Below are 20544 nucleotides of genomic sequence, written 5' to 3'. Positions count from 1 at the left end.
TCAGAACGATGCATTGCCTCCCTGCTCCTCACATCTCCCCCTCGACATCGACACATCCCCCAACCAAGGTATTTTTTCAGAGGGACAAGGTTGGTCCCTGTATCCAACCCATGCTCTATCACAGTCAGCCTGAACTTTTGGATTTACCCCGGTCAAGTGCGACAAGATAGCCCTGGTTGGTGCTTTATGCTTTTGAGCACTATATTTGCAGATATCCTTTAATAATTCTTAACGCCGGTTCTACTTATTGGATTTGTGTTGTTTTCATCTTGTTTTGTTCTATAAAGTAAGCTCTATCTTTTTCTCCAGGTGTGTTATGCTTTTTGTTTGATATTTTCACTGGTTTACTGTTTTAAGTGTTGCACAAATCCTTTACACATTGCCTCTTAAGTTAAGCCTGACTGCTCTGTGCCAAGATACCAGAAGGTGAGCCCAAGTTAATTTAGGGTGTGTATCTAACTAGGATTGTGGTTCCCTACTGAGACAGGGGGTATACCTCTACCAACTGGAGCCCCTATTTCTAACAATTATGGAAATGGAAAAACAAAATTCCCCCAGTACACACAATATCAATAAATACGATTGTAAGTTAGTCCGTTTTCATTATGTCCTTCAAACTCTTTCTTTTTATTTCAATTCTTCCATCAGCCAACCTGTGTTTCCTCAGGGGGTGTATCACCCTTTGACTTCCTCAGGGCTGGAAAATCCGATTAAATCTATCTATTATTTATAACCATCGTACGTTAACAGAATTATACAGTAAATATAACTCCCAGTGCAACCAATTCCATGGTGGCAGTGGTAAATAAAAAATAATAAATAATAAAAAATAAAAGATACCAAAATATTAAATATATAGTGGAACACAAAACTAGTTACCCTCATTGGTCATGCTGCTTTGTATAAATAATAATCACAAAATTACAAAATTGTGCCCGTCCGGTTGGTCCCTTCCATATGGAACACCAAACATCTTATCACATGCTGCTTAATATAAATAATTACATATTTGACATACGCCCGTCAGGTGGGTTCCCTCTCTTTTGGTTGCCATTACATCCAGTGGTTTGTTATAAATTGTTAATATTCTAAGATGAGTACCGTACGATTATATATACTATATATTTTGTATGTGCCATGCAAATGGGACCATTGTCCCATGTAGTGAACCCTATGGTTGCCCTCACTCGTCTTGGGCAATATACCTGTATTCCGTGAGTATAATCTGTAAAGATTCAGTCTAACTTAAGTACTGATAGGAAGACATCACAGTAAAGCCAATGTACAGAAATATAATTATAAATAACCTAAATGAAAAATGTATTCGCCTACCTTCATAGTGAGGTGAACAGTGTGTCTGTTGTTCTGCAATATCGAAGACGAGCCCGTGTGTGGACCCTGCAAGTATGAGACCATTGTCAGCCTGCCAATAAATAATTGACGGCATCAAGTAAATTCGGAGTCCCACATTGCGAGTCCCTGTGGTATGACTATCATATCAGAGACAAACGTATGGAAACAATACAATCCGTATTGAAACTAGCATTGGCATAGCCAATAGGTCTCGCCTTTGGGGCCTTATAAGTGTTTAACCATGCAACAGTTAATGTTGTTGCACCAAGGATATTGTGCTGCATAACTAAACACTTATAAGGTCCCAAAAGCGAGACCTATTGGCTATGCCAATGCTTGTTGTTTTGAGAATCTGGTCACCCTAACTCAATAGCAATGGTACTGGAAGGGCATTTGCACGGTCGAATGGGTCCCAAAGACGGTCTAGCGGTTTTGCCACTGCTTGTTTTTTCTTAACGTCTGCCCTTCTTTTTTCACAAATGTGCCCTGCTGCGTTTTTTGAAGGCTGTGTTCCGTACATTGGATGCATTGATTGATTGCTGTTTTAATATAGAGGTAAGCAGGGCCATAAAAACATTTTGCAGTGACAACCGGGGTTTATCGGAACTGCTCTTGTGCTGTTTTACATAGCCGAGATGTTAAGCGAAGAGGGTGTACAGAGCTACTGTACCTTTAATTCCACGATACTAATAAAGCTTTCAGAATTCGAAAGTTGTCATTCGAGCGCGCCATGTTGTGGAAGTAGTTTTGTCTCAAGTTGTGAGATCCTAACATCAGCATGCGGCGCATATGCTTCATGGAGGCAGCCATGTCAGAGTCAGGAAGATAATAGTCAAGGGCCCTGTGCAAGCGTCGACCCGCTTTGATCACTACGGAGACTTGCCTGTTATTAAAATGGCTACTCTTGTGACTCAGGTACGCCCCAGGCGCAGTGAGGAATGCGCAGAATGGATGTATCGACACTGGAGTACTTGATGTGTGTTTAGCATTCTTGAGTAAAAGGGGCACTGGGTTTTATGCTTTCTGCCAAATATTAGCATGGAGACCACTCAGTCGCAGACACCAGCTACCCCAGTAGTCAAGAAGGCTTCTAGGTTTAACAACCGCACAGACCCCGTGAAGAACTTTGAGCGATGGAAGAAAAAGTACAGTAAAAAGGAACAGAAGTGCAAGATCCTGCGAAAAGAGAGACGTAAGCCAGAGTGGCAAGTGGTGAAGGAGAATCAGCTGTCTGGTGCAGCGATACAATGAGGTAAGAGCAGAAACACTGAAGGTACGGACCCAGCACGACAAGAACATGGCATGGGGCTGTCACTGCTTGGGAGATGCACTGTATGTGTAAAGGGAGGCACATTACTTTGTCATTTTTCAGAGGGACATATACACTTTAGAATGAGAGGAGGTATGCACAAGCTATGATTGGGGAGAGTGACTTATAGAGAAAGGCAATAGTAAGGACAAGCATTGGCCACGCGGCCGTGAAAGTGACATGGCCACGCGGCCCGCCAAAGTGGAAGTGATCGCGATCAAAGACAGATGGCGGCTGCATGCGTGAACACAGCACTAGGCCACCAAAGCCTGTGGCAGCACTTTGAAAAACCCACACACTACATTTCTCGCAGAGCACTGCATGCGCTGGCTCAGCGAGACCCAAAAAGCACTAAGCATCTTATCCGTGTGCGAGCAGGTTAGCATCCGAGCACAACTATGGGGTGTGCGTTTCCAAGCTCGCGTGCTATATGGGTGCCATCTTTGAATCCTTATTAATGCTCCATTAGAACAGATGGTGTGTCTGAGCGGTCGTACATGTCAACTTTGAGTAGGTAGTGCATATATATCCCTCCATGTCACATACAGACTAAGCAGGAGGCAGAGAGTAATAGCGTACTTGCCATCTTCAAGTGAGTGAAAGATGGCGTGTACGGTCTTATGTGTTCAACATATCCATTGTGTATGCATTGTGTAATAAGCCTAACTTTATATTATGGTAACGAGGGACATTCAAGACGCTCCCATCATAATAAGGCGGACGCCATCTTGGTTGTTGTGAATACCACAGATGGCAAAACTGAACAAACGCACACGCCATCTGAGAGTGGTGTTAGTGGTGTGTGCCAACATATACTACTGAAAAACATCAGTCCCCTAAGGTTTGGTAAGGAATTGTTTGGTAAGGAATTTATAAAGTGCCATAAACGTATAGCACGTTATGCATTCCTTACCAAATTCATTTACTTTTAAGGATCTCAGTCCTCAATGTTTACTCAAGAGAATCTTTAGCAGTTTCATAGTGTTTTCTTTTTGTAACTTTCAGGCATGCTGCACAGCAATTGCGCTTCTGTAAGATATGGCTAAAATAAATTGACAAAGCCAATAGATCGTCCTTGCCAATGCTTGATATAAAACTGCTTGCACACACATGTTGATTCAGGGGTGTCTATTCCTAATCCATTTTCACTAAGAAGCTTCCACATGAAGAAGAAGTCATAGGCTTTTAAAAGCATTGTACTGGAGTGTGCAAAATTATAATAGCACTTGTGAAACAGTTTCCAAGGTACAACCCTCAAAAAGCTTAACTTGCATGCAAATTATCTACTAAAACGAAGGTTTTGATGGAAATGACCTGCACATGCTTTTTTTTTTTGCAAGATATTTCTCAGAAAAAAAGTTAATATTTCTCTATTTGTTAAAACTTTGGCTGCTGACAAGGGCTAGACTAGTTGTTAATGGTCCTCTTTCCAAGTTTTAAATCTGTGCTGCAGGTAAAGGCCTTTAACAAAGTAGAGGGCCTTTGACAATTATTATAGCCTGAGGCATTGGGTCTATAATGCTATAATGCCAATGAGGTTAGAATGTTCTCAATTAAACTGAGAGAAGCAGAAAGACTAACGTTACAATGCTGGAGCAGAAGATCTGTACCAGGTATTATTGGACCTCTGATACTTCTTAGTCTTCTGTGCAGCTCCCAGCATTCCAATTGAAAAAAATAAGCTATATTTTCCAAGTTGGAGGCCACTACCAGGGAGTAAATGACTATGGTGTGAGATAACCTGGTCATCATCCACCTAGGAATGCCCTCCCATTGGATAATATTGCTGTTGTAAATCATGCACATCAAATTTGACATGAAATTCACAAAAGAGTTTGCTACATGGAGATGGTGTGTTGTTAACTGTACAATTTAGTAGGCCCGGGTGAAATTTAAATTATCCTGGCATGAGTCTCAGAATTTTGCATTACGATTGTTACCTGACATTCCTGACATTATGCCATTGCGACATATATTGTAATTAAAGCAGAGTTCGCGGCAAAATTATACCATGGGAACAACACAAACAATCAGAATGAAAGAGACTGTTGTTCTAGTTCTATGGGGCATATCAGCAACACCCGGCAATATTTATCGCTCAGCGCTCTTAGCGTGAGGATAATTATCACTGGCTAGCGTGGATTTTTATCACTGAGATAGCGTGCTATTAGCAACGCTTATCTCCTCAGCGATAAAAATCCTCACGCTAACTGCCTAACGTGAGATTATCGCTGGAAACCCAGCGATAATCTCATGCAATGTGGCGTTAGCTAGTTGATAGGGACTCACAAACTTAGCCATGATATCCACCTTCCATAGGATATCATGGCTAGGTCAGTCCTGAAGCAGCCGTAAGGAAAGTAGCGATAACAGGGGTTATCGCTACTTTTCCTGACGCTATGCTTCATAGCGTGGGGCTTGATGATAGGAGAAATGTCGCTTAGCGACATTTCTCCTGTCATGTTAGGGCAGGAACGCCCACTTTGCATCTCATTAGAGATGCAAAGCTGGGCATTAGGAATCCCCACACTAAAGCAAGGTTTCACGCGTTAGCGTGGCCTTGCTAATTAGGCGATAAAATTATCGCCGCTTTTTGTCCGAGAACGGCCGCAAAAGCGGCGATAATTTTGTATTACTAGCTTGTAAATATGCCCCTATGTTTTTTAGGGAGGATCCATCTCATGTTAAAAAATAGTGCTTCATTAGAGATTTTCATTCAGCAGAATTGCACGTAATCTCATGCAAATTTTGCACACTCCTGCTATTTATGAGAAAGGTAACAACAAGCATTGACAAAACAAATAGGTCTCATGTACGGAAGGTATTGACTTTGTCAATTTTTTATACAGAAGTGGGGCTTCTGTGCAGAATAGCTGAAAATTATTTTAAAAAGCGCTACGACACTGACACCACTGGCCACGTCATAGCGCTTTATTTTATTGCTGGCGGGAAGGGGAGGTAACACAAAGGACGATTGGGGGGGAAGCACTATGATGGAGACAGCGCAGTCTGCCTCACAGTGTAATTTGTTTGTAATGGCGTGAGAATGGGGGGCAATACAGACAACTGAGGGAAGATGGATGGATGGTTGGGGCAACACGGAGAACTGAAGGAGAGGGGGCAAGGGGAAGGAACAAAAAGCTCAACGCGGTGGCCAGTGGAGTGTGTGTTATAGCACTTTTTTGTTATGGTGGGTGTGGGGCAATACTCACAACCGGTAGGAGGGTGGCAGCTAGGAGTCAACATGGAAAATAGGGTGGGAGCAAAGAGGCAACACAGACAATAGGAGGGGATGGATGGGAGTAAGGAGGGAACATGGAGAACGGGAGGGAGGGTAGCAGTAAGGAGGCATCATGGACAAAAAAGGAGGCAAGTCGGGAACAAAGAAGCAACAAATGACAATGGGAGAAGGAAAAAGGGAGGCAGGGCAACTGAGAGAGAGAAGAAAGATGGAAGAAGCATGCACGGGGAGAACTACATGAAAAAACAAGCACTCTTGTAGAGTGCTCAAACACAAAGACAAACATAGAGCCTAAAAAAATGAGCAGTGGACAGATGCAAGTATGCTCGCTCCCATGATCCAGGACAGTGACAAACACACCAAGCAAGTAATGATGCCTACAGCAGCTGACCAATAAGAAGTAAGTAAATGAGAGTGATAATGAAGCCAATCATTGGTAAGCAATGTGTTAAATGAGCTGAGGCTTCAAAAGTAGTTTAATATGATACAGCACCACCAACATACAACTCGATACTCGCTCTCTGTGTTCGCCCTCCAACTGTCCTCACACAGCATCCCCATGGAGACCAGAACGCTCGGAGCGAGCATGAATTACATCATGACACAGGTGTACACGAGATTATAACACATCCCCTATACACAATAATGCAGAAATCAAACATCAACAAAAGAACAAGAAGAAAGAAAAGGAAACAAGACAAAGTAAAATCTATTAAAAGGTATTCAAATGTAAATCATTCAACCTTGCAGGAGTACGATGCAATCTTTGAGGGAACCTCCTAAACTGGACATGACCTGGATCTGGTGGAGGTGGGGTATTAAGAGAATCGCCAAAACTTGGGAAAGAGGAAAAACTGGACTGTGCAAAATGTGAAACATCGCTTGGACTAGGAACAGAGGAAGGATCAGGCCCCGTGAATTTCACAAGCCTAGACATATTCCACTTGCAGCCATTCTGCATCGTAACAACATTCTTATGAATTGAAGAGATCATGAAGGGACCCATGAATTCCGAAACACCTTTTTTTGAGAATCTGGGTTTCTTAACCAAAACCCACTCACCAATGTTCCATAGTTTAGACTTAACAGCATTCTTGGAGTCAAAACGTTTTTTGTACTCTTTTTGATAAGAGTGACTCCTAGTTTCCACCTCCTTCCTATCCAAAGGGATTATATTTTGAGAAGGAAGCCAACAAGGATTCAACTTAGACCTGGCATGCCTGCCACGCAGAAGTAAGAAAGGCGAGTTACACATGACATGGTTAACTGTGGTACGGTGAGCCCACCAAGTATCACGTAAAACATCTTTAAGAGGGGTTTTCGTATCTAAGGCTGTTTGTACACAACCTTTGACCACACGGTTCATACGCTCTGCAAGACCATTAGCCCGAGGAGAGTAAAGAGCTGTCTTGAGATGAATGATGCCATGGTCATTCAAAAATTCCCCCATCTCAGAAGACACAAATTGCACTCCATTGTCAGTGATGAGATATTTGGGAATGCCCTCACCGGCAAATTCATCCTTCAAAAATTCAAGGATAACTCTAGTGTTGACATTGCTCACACATTTGGTAGATACCCACTTAGAAGTGTAATCTACCACAAGAATGACAAATCTTTCAGATGGCGCAAGTAAATCAAAGGGGCCCATCAAATCTAAACCCAACTTTGTCCACGGCTGATTGGGAACTTCAACCGGAGACAAAGGAGCATTGTTTACAACTTTAGATTTATCATTAGATGAACATTGATGACAATCCTAAACTACTACCTCCACTTGATGATCCACGTATGGCCACCAATATCTTCCACAAAGTCGTGTTTTAGTGAGACTCCTCCCAAGGTGTCCCTCATGAGCAAGATTTATCAGTTTCGGTCTCAATTTTAAAGGAGGAATAAATCTACTACCCCTCATCAAACCTCCATGCTAAATAGTTAATTCATTCCTAATGAATTAACATTTAACACTGGCGACGAGGATGGGATGGAGGGAAGAGCATTCGCATGTCTCTTCCCTCCATCCCATCCTCGTCGCCAGTGTTAAATGAGCTGAGACTTCTTCAAGTGCTTCAAAAGTAGTTTAATATGATACAGCACCACCAACATACAACTCGATACTCGCTCTCTGTGTTCGCCCTCCAACTGTCCTCACACAGCATCCCCATGGAGACCACAACACTCGGAACGAGCATGAATTACATCATGACACAGGTGTACACGAGATTATAACACAATGGACAACCTTTAAGCCCACAAATAGAAAACAAAAGGTCTCAACGAGACAGCAAACACGCTGCTTAGACGAGACCTAAAAAGCACACTAGTTTGATTATTGTAGGGATAAGCCTCCACCATTTTCTCCTATTGAAATGTATTGTATAGAATGCCTGGTATTGAGGCTCACACGAAGCTTAGCGAAAAAGTGATAACAGATTTTAGTCACAATATTAGTCTTTTATTGGTGTTGCGTGTATACTGAGCGTCAGTGTGTTGGGGAGCCTAAAGTCATTTACACAGGTGAAAACTCTAGCATCAGTTTAGATAATTACCTATTATAGAAATATGTTATAGAAAATTTCTCAGGGTGAAATGGGACAGTTGAGATCACGCACTCTCCTCTCAAATCAATCGAGACCTGCATTGTAAAAAACACCTTGTGCTTAAAAAGGATGGAGCCAGCTCTAACATAAACAGTATGGCTCATACGGGTATGGCGAGTGAGACTGAACTAAGGCTGTAAAAAATTCCTACCTTAATGAACGGATGAAACCATTACGCCCAAGTCCAGTACCATACAGGCTGTTCACTATCGTGTTTATAGTCCTGATAAAGACCCTATGGTGATGTTGTCCAACCACACTCGTTTTTATGGGGGGGTCAAAACGTTGACGTAAACTGAACAGATGTTCCATGTCCAAATAGACATTTCTATGTCAGAATGAAAATCATGTCTTTTTAGGGCCATCTAAACAGACGCCAAAGCAAGTTTTGTCTATATGTTATTTGTGTCTAATGTTTTTAGTGTCTTTTGTGCTCGTATCTGTGTGATTTATCAGGCACATTTATATGTCACAAAAGATTTACTGTTCAATTATTTTTTATATTTTGTAGCAGTCCTGTTCTTTATTATTTATATGTGTATCATCACATAGGATGTATGATTTTCTAAATATATCGGTCCTACTTTTCCAAGTAAACAGTTGTTGTTATTTGTCATGTGTTTTACCATGTATGGTCAGTAGTGTACTTCTGTGTATCATTGATTGATACTCCTAAATCGTTGTGGACAAACTTATCAAAAATCAATTGTAACTTTCATGGCAGAACCTCTGCCTCTATATTGTCGGAATTGGCCAGGTTCTGCATGATGATGGGATACCCCATTATAATTAGGGCTCCCGGTTTTCCGTATTTACGGATTTATACATATAAATACAGACGGAAATCGATATTTCCTTTGTCTGTATTTATATTTATAAACGGTAAAATACGAGTAAATGTTGCCGTGCTAGTCTCCCGCCTCCCGATTCCTGCAAGCAAAAACCCGATGCCTCTGGGTTTCAGCTGACAGGGCAGTATTGTGTAACGTGCTCATTCTTCCAGCAATAGTCGGAGTGGCGATGCAGGGGCTCTAGAAGGGGTCAACAACCAACAACCAACAAAGCCCCATTAACAATCGAATGGTCTTTTAAAGACCTGTGAAGTGCTCGGGGCGGCTGTGTGTGTGCCCTTTGATTTGACAGAGGCCCCTTGTTTTACGGTGGGGGGGCACGGGTCTCACGGGGGCATGCGAAGACAAACATTGTTTTTCAAACTTCCTCTTTATAAGAATCAAATGCAATCACCTGGGGTCTGAAAGCGTCATCTAGAGCGTTTCGCAGTTCTGTTTTATTTGCTGGCACTATAAACCGGGCTCAATGGTGGGTGGAAGTTTCAGATTTTTTTTGTAGCGCCTCGAGCTTCTCACCAGTAGCGCAGCGCTCGGATTTCCATTATTCCGACCGTAGTGAAGTTTTGCGGGCCATTAGCACGCGAAAGCGCTACCTAATGGCCCTGCACTTGACCTGCCTGGAGTCAGAGGCCACCCGCCCTCTGCCTTTTGTTATGCTGCAGGAAGGCTCAGCCGTTCTGGGAAGGGCAGAGAACGGAGAAAAAATAAACGCTGTCTCTTTTCCTTCATGGCAAGGACCGTGTCCACTACTCCTGATCTGCCTCTGGCGGCTGCCCTCCTCTCTTTATGCCTCCATCTCTTTCTGTCTCTGTCTCGCTCCTGCTTACTTGCTGATTTCAAGAGGCAGCTCTTAAGGTACTCTCTCTTGCCTCTCCTTTTCTTTATTTGTTCCCCTGTGAAATTGATCCAAAAAAGGCTGAACACTTTGGCTGTAAATGTCCTCATTTTCTGACCGTTTTCTATTGAAAAGAAAAACCTCGGAATGGAGAGAAAAAATAGTTAAATACCTAAATAAAGCAAAACAGAGTGGACAGCAGACAGGCCAGACTGTTATTTACACCCACACACATTAGCGCCACTTTACAGAGTTTGCCAGTGAAAGCGCTACTTTCTTTTTATCTTCTTTCTTTGAACAACAATGTTTTCCCAGGGTGGGTAAGTGCGCCATTCCTAAAGGGACTGCAATACCTGGTTGATGGGTAGAGTGGAAACGTTTAATATGATCGTTTTCAACTTTTTAATTATTTTAGCTTATAAAATGCGGCTCTGTGTTTGGGGATGTGGTCTTTTTTAAACCAAACTGCATACATTTTGAAAGGATATAAGCAATGGACATTGAAAGGGGTCCCTTCCTGGTCCTGTAGCCATGTCTTGAACTTTTCAGGCAAAATCACTTACTGATTTCTGAATAATGAGTTTAAAACCGTTAAGGTAACCATGTTTTTTTCTGATTACAGTTCACATGATTTGCTTATTCTTGCATTCCCTATGAGTGTTTGCTTTTTCCAGGGTGTTATTCATTTTTTTTCAGACAGCATTTTACTGTTGTCTAGTGCATAATTTGAATTTAGTCGCAGCACAATTGAGTTGTGCTGAAGGCAGTGCGAGTTTCTCTCAGTGGGGCAGTATGGTGTAAATAAATGTGGAAAAATACTAGCTGTAGCGTTGCCTTTTGCTTGTGGCAAAAATAAATATGGATAAATACAGAAAAAAAGCCCAAAAAATAAATATGGATAAATACAGATGGAAATGGCAAAAAAATAAATACCATAAAACCGGGAGCCCTAATTATAATTGATGGTTTATTCATGTATGGCATAATATGTTTTATAGGGTTAAAGCTAATTGATGACAGGTCACTACCTAAGTCTAGCATCCTGATCCAACATCAGTTCCCTCAAGCCATCCATCTTAATTGTTACTTGATACCCCTTTAATTTTACAATAGTTTTATTTTGGTAGACAAAGAAGTTTTTTGTCTCACTCGTCCGTTGAAATGGACAGGAGAACATTGTTTAGAGGTGCAATGAGCTGTTTAGCGACAGATCTCACATTTAAGATGATTAGATTTGGGCCTCTGAGCCCAAACAAATGTGTTTCTACTTCTTATTCTTCTTCCTTTTGTCAGTAGTTGTTTCTCCCTGCATGAAAAAGCGATGGCTTCAAAATCATCTTTATTAATAGTTAATCTTGGGGGAGGAGCCAAGATGGCGACCGGAGCAGACGCTTGAGCGCCCGGCTCCGTCGGCCCGTGGCCTCGGACTACTATCCTGACGCCCATCCTCGCCGATTCTCGAGGTGCAACGTGTGCGAAGACGCGCTGACCGCGCTGCCGCTTTCCCGGAGTCTCAGCCCGCCCGGATGCCCGAGTTCTGGGTGCTTTTGTCCTCTGCACTGAACCCCTGCGCCATTATGGCCTTTGCCGGCCCCCTGGAAGCTCCGCAGATACCGGACCAGCTAGCGCTAAACTGAGCCCCGCGGTCCCGATCTCACCTCGCACCACGGATCGTTGCCGGATGAGTCCGGGGAGGGACGGCCGGACACCTTCTGCACCCTGTGCCTGACGGGCTGGAGCTGTGGGGTGGGCCCCGGTGCGGCGGGTCTCCTGCCACGCTCTGAGGACCGCGCTGTGGGAGGCTGCTGACCCCCTTCACCTATTGCCTAGCCGGCGGCAAAGAGAACCTGTGAGTAGAGAAGCGACTGTCGGCCTTCCCTGCTGCGGTTTAGACCTGAGGGGAATTGACTCCTTGCCACGACCCCCCCCCCCTGGCCATTGCAACGTACAGCGGCAAAACATGGCGTTGAGTGCCTGCTCGCGGCTGGGGGGTGATACTCCGGTCTCGCCCGCTGCCCACTTCGCCCTCCCTCTTCCGGACACCAGCTCCACAGTGCCGTCCCGGATTGCTGCCGATGTGGGGGCCCAGCTTCCGCTGACATGCGGCTCCGTTCTGGCTGTCCTGCGGGACTTTCAACTACAGATGTGCGCTGGCCTGCAGGCGCTGAGTGAGCGGTTTGACCCCATACTGTCGGCTGCGGGTCGTGAGCGCTCTGTTTGTCATCCACAGGGCGTGGGTCTCCCGGTGCTTTTGTCCTCTTGCGGGGACGCAACGGCGGTGTATGATTGTGCTACACTGGTGCCTTCATCCGGCGTTCCCGGCACCCGGGGTCCACCGCTCTCCACCTCAACTGCGGATACTTTGTCCCCCTGGTCATGGCTGCCTGCTTCATTGTTGCCTGCTTCACCGCGTCCGCAAGAGTATCCTGCTGAGCGACACCTAACGGCTCCGAGGAACCGTCCGCTGTGGCCTACTGCTTCTTTTTTGTGGAACTCCTGTACTTTACTTGCCAGGTTTGGATTTTATGTGGTGCAAAGAGGGACCTCAATAGATGGTCGGCGGCCATTTCGTGATCCTACTTCACCATCTTCTCACAAGCGGCCATCTTGTCTTTGTCTGCTCGGGACACGGGGCCTTCATGTAGGGGCTGGTTTAATCCCAAGCCCGCGATCGGGCCAGGGCTAGACTGACTTCTATCGCCATGGTTCATGGACGGGCTGGCCTGGGACTGGAACTGTATGTATGTTTTGTGCGCACTCGTCGCGACTTGTATTCCCTCGCTTAAATTGTGGTGACAGGGTATCTTCGCATGCAATTTTTTGGCGTAGTGGGCTCTCAGTGTGTGGAGGCCATAACTGGCTGATGGTTTGGGGCGCTCTGGTGTCCCGTGGGCTCCTCCTCACCTTCTTTTCTGTTTTCTTCATTTCTTTACTCTATTCCTACTTTCTCTCTTGTCTATATTTCGGGTTCATTGGGCGACAGGCACTATGCTGGGGGGGGGGCAGGCCGTAGCCTCCGCATTGGTGTTGGGTGGGGGTATTATACGCTGTACTTAATTAGTTCTATGGGCCTTTTTTCTTTTATGTCTCTGCGCTCTACTTGCTTCGATTCGGGGTCCGGGTGTGGGGTGGATCGAGTGGGGGCGGCTCTGGAGGGGTGCGTACTTGCTCATGTGACTATCCTGTTATATCTCTGCACCGCCTCACTGCTTGAGATTTTACTTCCACTGTTGTTTTTACTGATGTTGCTGCTCTCCCGTGTGGTGAAGCTATCTTGCGGACTCGAATCTCCTTTGTTCTTATCCTTCACTTACTTTTTTTTCCCCGATAAAATTACCTTAAAAACCTAAAATTAACCTTCACCTCTCCTTCCCCGGGTGTCAAAGATATCTCCAGTATGTAACTCATAACTCGGTGTTAATCTTGACCGTTGACGCACGGGGGCTGTAATGTGGGTATCAGTGCTTCACTGTATCGTGGCCGGCCTGACGGTTGTAGGCCCGTATTTGTTCTTTTAAGATGCACGAATAAAGGTTTTTAAAAAAAAAAAAAAAAAAAAAAAAATTAATAGTTAATCTTAAGAAAATGATAAAATTACACTACAGTTTGTGGCAAAACTATAGCATGGGAGCACTGGAACAATGCAAACAACCAGAACATGAGCAGCTGTTAATTGCAGCAAATGTGTTTTTGTGCTTGCTTTAGTGTGAAGTGTGTCTTTGTGTCGAAAATTAACTCGAGGATGCATTTTGCTCCACAATACAGCACTAAATGACAGATTTGCATTTTGCATACATTTTCCTGATATTTCACGTAATGTCGCAAAAACAAATTCATTTCACAATTCTAGGTGATTTCAGTTTTCACCTAGAAAATAAGGTGGATCCAGATACCAAGGATCTCACAGCCTCCCACTCTCTTTTGGGCTTACCACAACTAGTTGGGGGTCCCACGCATTCATGTGGCCATACCCTAGATGGCATCTTTTCAGACTGTCCTCTTATTCAGGTCTCCCCTTCCCTACCATTAACCAGGTCATACCATAAAGCAGTGATGTTTCATCTGAACCTAGTGGACCACAATCCGACTGAGCACATAAGCCTGCCGAACTATCGACCCTGGCACTTCATTTCGGAAGATCTGTTCACAAAATCTCTGCTTGAATCTAGCTTACCAATTTCTCCCAATTTGGATCAAGCAACCGATGATTATCATTAATGGATTAGTGATTCCAGCTAGACAAGGAAATAACGATAGAACTGTTCCGTCTGAACCTTGGTTTAACGAAGAGCTAAGACTGGCCAAACAATCGTGAAGAAGGTCAGAGAGGAAATGGAGGCTGAACTATCACTCAGAGGATAAAGACACCTATAAAGCAGAACTATTACAATATATGAAACTTTTGAACAAAACTAAATCTAAGTTTTTTATGGAAAAGATTAACTCGGCTAGGAACACCTTTAAAGAGTTTTTCTCCACAGTGGACAAACTAAGCAACCCGCCACCAGCCAGTAACCTTAATGCAGATGCATCATTCTGCAATAAACTTGCTACCTTTTTCAAAAGCAAGGTAGAAGTGATTTTCAATGCATTAACTTCAAGCCCAAGCACAGAGGGGCAGTGCTCGAATGACAACCCACAGGCAGCTAGGGATAACGACAACTCACAGCCAGAGGAGGGTAATGGGGACAAAGATGGAAAGATGAGCGGGAAAGCCACTACTTTGGGGACCGACGTATCAGGACGGACCCTATCCATTAACTCCACTCTCTCTGCATTCTCCCCTCTCACAACAGACCAAGTTACCAACTGGTTCAAGCAAATTAAGTCAGGCTCACCTTCTGACCCATGTCCGCCCAGACTCTTGAAGCTAGCTTCTACCCTAGTTCCTGAACATCTCTTGGAGATCTTTAATCAAATGCTCCAGTCGGGATATTTCCCCCACAAATGGAAAATCGCATCATTCCTTCCTCTTTTAAAAAAACCTAATCTGGATGCCGATAATCCCAATAATTACAGGCCAATCTCTCGACTTCCCTTCCCGGCTAAACTCATTGAGAAAGCTATCAACACTGAGCTCACTCTATTTATCCAGGAGCACAATTTACTGGATGCATCACAGTTTGGTTTCAGAAGCCAACATAGCACTGAGACAGCCCTGATTACAGCTACAGAATATGTCAGAACTACTCTAGTCAAAGGAGGGAACGCAGCCCTAATATTTTTAGACCTCCCAGCAGCGTTCAACACTGTCAACCAGCAACTCCTTATCAACCGGCTGTCCAAGTTAGGAGTCAGAGGTACAGCCCTTAAACTCTTCAGCTCGTTTCTCACTGACAGACTTCAGTATGTGAAATGTAACAGTCATAGATCCACGTCTTTCACCCTTTCATGTGGTGTGCCACTAGGGTCTGCATTGAGCCCTACTTTTTTTTAATTTATCCGTCACACCCCTGGCTTCGCTAATCAAAGACTTAGGATTCTCGGTTGTCTCTTATGCTGACGACACCCAAATTGTAGTGTCTGTCACAGAGAATGCAGATAACACAGCTAAATGCTTTCCCAACTGCATGGTACAGATCAGAGCTGGATATCAAAACATTGTCTGAAACTGAACTCAGACAAAACTGAGGTTCTACTCTTTGGCAAGCAACCCTCTTTCTGGTCTCCTTCCTGGTGGCCTCAAGTGCTGGGTTCCCTCCCCATTCCAGTGCCAAAAGTGAAAAACCTGGGAGTACAGTTTGATGAAAAATTGTCTTTTGTGGGACATGCCAATGCCATTACCTCATCATGTGTTTTCATCTTTAAATCACTCAGGAAGGTTTATTTTTTAATCCCTATGCACCTACGCAAAGCAGTGATCACCATACTGATCTTCTTTAAAATAGATTACTGCAACAGGCTCTTCTTGACCGCCCATAAGATAGCACTGGACAAACTACAAATGATCCAAAATGCGGCCACCAGATTGCTTCTGGGAATTCCAAAGCACTAGTCGGTGTCCAAGTTCCTCCTACTACTCCACTGGCTCTCGGTCAAGAAGAGGATTATGGTCAATGCCTTGTGCATAGCCTTTAAGGCCCTCCACTCAGAGGGTCCAGCCTCTATTAAGCAACTCTTACATCTGTACACCCCTGCCAGAACCTTAAGATCGGCCTCCCAGGCTAACCTGTTTGTTCCCAAGTTTAAAAGAGCTACCTGGGGAGGCAAGAGCTTTACAGTGCCCACTGCCAAACTCTGGAACACAATGCCAATATCACTCAAAACTTCAGGAAATCTATTCACATTTCAAAAAGCTCTTAAAACGTGTTTATTCAACCACTAGTTTATCCTTCTTCTCCACCCTTCCTGTGCTTCACTAGGCTGGTGTTATTTTTCTTCAGACCCACCCCGTTCTTTGGCAGTCAGCGCCTAGACACCCATGGGTAGTAGTGCGCTTTAGAAATCATTATTTCATTTTATTTCATGTGTGCCTCATATGTGCCTTTGTACTTTGAAAGATGTTGCTTAATTTATCCTTCCGGAAAAATATTTTCCCATGACCAAACCTCATACTTTACACTCCTGCCAATTCATGTCTCCCTTCCCTGTCCCAGAAAATGGTATAACTTCTGGCCTTGTGAGGAGAAAATCTGTGTCTTTTTTAAGATGGAAAACAACCAGGTCAGGTTTATTAAACAACCAAAAACTTTCGAGATCGAGTGAATGTTCACCATCTTCTGTTCAGACCCCACATTAAAACCACCACAATCTTCCCCTTTACTCACACTTAAAAGTACACTATTCTGGTGTCCTTTTAAATGTGAGCAAATCTATTTATAAATGCTAATTCCTTTTTTTATATTCCAAATGTGAATTTGCACTTGTGATTTTTTCATATTTGCACTGCTAAGCCATGGTTAGCTGTGCAAATAGCTTGGTGAACTGGCTAAAAGTGCTTTCTGTGCATGAAAGGAAAATAAATATCTGGTGCAGAGGTTTGATAATGCTATTATACAATGCGCAATAACTATGATTAATACTTTAGAATATGTTTTTGGACGTTTTATATTGTGGTTGTCCATAGAACTGTTTATCCTGGATAGTTGTTGTACCCACGATTGAGAGGTTCTGGAGAGGCATGCTGTAGAAGTCTTATTCCCTCTGTTATAGCTGATGGCAACAATATGTCGGGCAAAGAGAATATCTTTCCCAGTGCCCTAGTAGTTTGTCACCTTTATGTTTCTGCTGGCACCTTATGAGGGGATTGTGATGTTTGCTGGAGCTGTTCTTCACAAGCCTGCCTCCTCTTGATATTTTCTATACTTGGCCAGGACTTTCCCCTCATTACTGCTCCTCGAGGACCGGGGCTGCCATGGGACACATTCCGTCACCCTTTCATGCCTTTCTGCGGCTTTGGTGAGCATTTTTTCATGATAAACGCGATTGGCGCGTTTTTTCCTTAATCTCGCGCCTGCCTTTTTGTCCGGCACGACACTCGTCGCCTCATAGCTTTCTCGACGAAGAATGTTTCCAGAGACATTTGTTTTCTATATAACCTGCAATTCATGCCATTTAACGCTGGGGCTATTCTCCTTGCTTTTACTTGACACATGATGTTGAAAATGAGCTTTTTGTCACCTTTATATTTCTGCTGGCACATTATGAGGGGATTGTGATGTTTGCTGGAGCTGTTCTTCACAAGACTGCCTCCTTTTGATATTTTCTATATTTGACCAGTGGGATACCTGTTTTTCTCAACCTTTTTCTCCTCAAATTTATGAACATTGTGGTTTCTTTGAAGAGACATTACTTGCAGCGGGCAGCGCTACATTACTAACTGAAATTGTATGGGGAGAACGAAATCTTGACGTGGTGTAGCTGGTCCTCCTGTCCCTTTTTCCTCTTTGGCAGACCATAATCCCTATTCAATTCTCGCAACAACTATGGACAACATTGAAAGCCCTACATCATCGCCTCGTATGGACGTTCTGGTACTATCTACTAATACCTCACTCCCCTCAACTGCTCCTGTTCCAAAATTACTTATCACTACTAGTAAACGGATTAAAACAAATCCTCCGTCACCTACCACATCTCCTCCACCAGACACTATGGAGGTGTTACTTGAGAAAATACAAGCTCTTCGTCCATATATGGAATAAACAAATAGACGTCTTCAATCCTTGGATGACAAGTGGTCTACTATGGACAATAGGATTATACTGATGGAACGACGAGTGGATTCTATCCAAGATGTAATCCATCAGGTTCCTACTGTACAATCTGATATTCTCTCTCTCCAGAAACAGGGGGAAAATTTGGAAAACCGCAGCTGTCACAATAACCTGTGCATTTATGGCCTGGCAGAAGGTTTGGAAGGTTCAGATCCCATCTCTTTCTTTAAAACTTTTCTTCCACAAATCCTTGGTCTCCCTTTGTCTCCTACTTTGAACATCCAACGAACTCACCGTTTGGGTCAGAATCCAACTGCAACAACCTCTTCATCCAAACCCAGAGGAGTCATTATCTATTTTTTAAAGTATACTGACTTACTACGGGTCTTACAAACTGCTAAGTCTAAAGATTGGCACACCTGGCAGGGTTCCACCCTCTTTTTTGCTCAAGATTATGCCAAGACAACAGCAGAACATCGGAAGAAATTTCTTGCTATGCAACCGGCTCTTCGTACTCCCAATGCTCGTTATGGACTTTTCCACCCCTGCCTCTTCAAAGTTACATACCGAAATAAAACGACGACTTATGAAGATCCTGCTCTGATCCAGAGTTTTTTGGACCAATGCCGTGAAAATGATATGGACATATCTTGTTTTGTCCCTGTTTAATTGTTGTCCTCTTATGTCTCTTTGTACTCTTCCTATCTAAACATTTTGGTTTTTCATTTTTTCAGCCTTATTTTATGTTGTGTTAATGTACCATATTCCTATTTCTCACTTGTTCATATTTTCTCTCTTTTTTATCCATTAGGTGCAGTAATTTTGCATATGTAATCTATGTCATTCCTGGTCTGTTCTGGATGATGTCCTCCTTCCCAGATCCGCCCGGTTAGCTGTGCCATTTTCCCTATGTGGCTTCACCACCCTCATCCTTTTATGTTATTTGTAGTAAGTCAGTGTGTTTTTGAATCTTCTAGCTTGCTTTCTTTCTTCAATGTATTTATCTTTCTTTCTTTATTGTATTATCTTCATCCTTCTTCACTTACTTCTGAATCTCCTTGTTTCTCAATGATGCCTTTTTCTTCTCTTTCCTCTCTCTTTCCTCTTTCTATCTCTCTTCTTTCTTTTCTTTTCTCTACTTTCTTTCTTCTTCTTTCTGTTGCTCTTCTTTTTTATTTCATTCTTATACTACTTCTCATAACTACATTTCCTTTTTCTTTTACTAGCAATTTAATATTATCTGGTATGGCTGCATGTTTACAGTATTATTCATTGATATTTTTTTTCTGTTTCAACTGTTATATTGATTACCATGCACTGTTTATATTGTTTTATCTCTTATAAATGGCGTTAAAAGTTGTTTCATGGAACGTTAAAGGTTTAGGCTCCCCAATCAAATGTCAGAGGGTTCTCTCCCATTTATCTAACTTGAACTGTGATATAGCTTTATTACAAGAGACTCATGTTGTAGATAAAGAAATTCTTAAACTTAAAAGATTATGGGTAGGTAACATTTTTGCATCCCCAGGCACAGGTCATCGCAATGGTGTTATCATTTTATGTCAAAAACGTCTTGACTTGCAGATTATTACTCAAGAATCAGATACCTCAGGTACATGGGTTTCTGTCTCACTTTTACTTAATAATATACCCATGACCCTTTTTAACCCTTATTCTCCTACTGCTCCAGGTGTCACTTTTTGGCCCACTATTTTATCCAAATTAATGTCTTTTCAAGATGATTATTTATTAGTTGGAGGTGACTGTAATATGGTTTGGACCCGATTATTGATCGTAAATCCACTTCTAAATTCAGTCCACTATGTTCTCCCAGTTTACCTCCACTATTCAGCAACAGTTATTAGTAGACTCATGGCGCTTATGTAACCCTACTCTTTTAGTGTATACTTTCTTTTCCACAGCAAACTCTTCTCATTATACGTATTGATTACCTCTTTACCTCACAATCACTCGCTCAACATATCCTACAAGCTGACATTGGTTCTATCCTAATTTCTGATCACGCACTGGTTATCTTAAGTCTAGATATCTCTTCTCCTACACAAGGCACTAGAAGGTGGAGGTTTAATAACTCTCGTCTTCTAGACCCTAATTTTACCCAGCAATTTGAATCGTTTGCCACTACTTTCTTTACTGAAAATAAATCCCCTTCTATATCTCCTCAAATTATTTGGGACT

The 20544-nt window shown here is 43.0% G+C and overlaps 1 long non-coding RNA gene across 1 annotated transcript in view; it reads left to right on the top strand.

The window, feature by feature from the left end:
- Positions 1-2363: 2363 nt before the first annotated feature.
- LOC146798048 (uncharacterized) overlaps positions 2364-20544 on the top strand; it is a 92476-nt gene continuing 74295 nt past the window's right edge. Inside the window, exon 1 of the long non-coding RNA XR_014969094.1 lies at positions 2364-2605. This is a non-coding gene — a long non-coding RNA (uncharacterized LOC146798048). The remainder of the gene's footprint in view (positions 2606-20544) is intronic.

The sequence above is a fragment of the Triturus cristatus genome, chromosome 9, assembly GCF_964204655.1.
Source record: "Triturus cristatus chromosome 9, aTriCri1.1, whole genome shotgun sequence".
Taxonomy (NCBI): Eukaryota; Metazoa; Chordata; class Amphibia; order Caudata; family Salamandridae; genus Triturus; species Triturus cristatus.
Note: the sequence above shows the minus strand (reverse complement) of the source record. Positions and strands in the feature narration are given on the sequence as shown.